The sequence below is a fragment of the Penaeus monodon genome, chromosome 21, assembly GCF_015228065.2.
Source record: "Penaeus monodon isolate SGIC_2016 chromosome 21, NSTDA_Pmon_1, whole genome shotgun sequence".
In the NCBI taxonomy this organism is placed as follows: domain Eukaryota; kingdom Metazoa; phylum Arthropoda; class Malacostraca; order Decapoda; family Penaeidae; genus Penaeus; species Penaeus monodon.
Window position 1 is genome coordinate 18,204,995 of NC_051406.1, and position 607 is coordinate 18,205,601.

The following is a 607-nucleotide window of genomic DNA, read 5'->3' on the forward strand; positions in this document are numbered from 1 at the left end:
TACTAAATTTATGCTTTCCATTACACGACCAGCACCATCGTGACAAAAACAAACTGACATACCGCAGCCACGAGGACCTGCAAAACAAGTTGCGATGCGGTCAAGAAACTGCGGTTCAACTTCTTTTCCTCCCGACACTGCCCACGCCCACACGCACACCTGGTGGCAGGGACGCGGGGCCGGGGCAGAAGGGACGGTGAGAGTTGAGCCTAATTGGAAATCTTGCGAAACGAGCGGATCCAAAGGCTGCCGAGGAAGCTGTTCCGCTGCAGATCAAGACGTCCCTTGCATGGTGGGCTCATTAATTAGGCATGCGTATTGATAGCGTCGTAGATGAAGGGGAGAGATGTGGAGAGAAAAGTAGAAGGAGGAAGTTGATGGCATTTACACTCGTTAATTGAGAGATATCAGGCACCTATCTAATCTAGATTGCGTGCTGGTGATATTAGAGATACAGTGAGCAAATAAGGAGGTGGATACACATACAATGGCCTTGATTATCGCATATTCTTGCAAAACAAAGCGGCAAAGAACGGGAGTGTCCAGTTTAACGATCAAACACCTGCACTCTCAACATAAATCCAGAAGCCCAACATCTAATTGGATC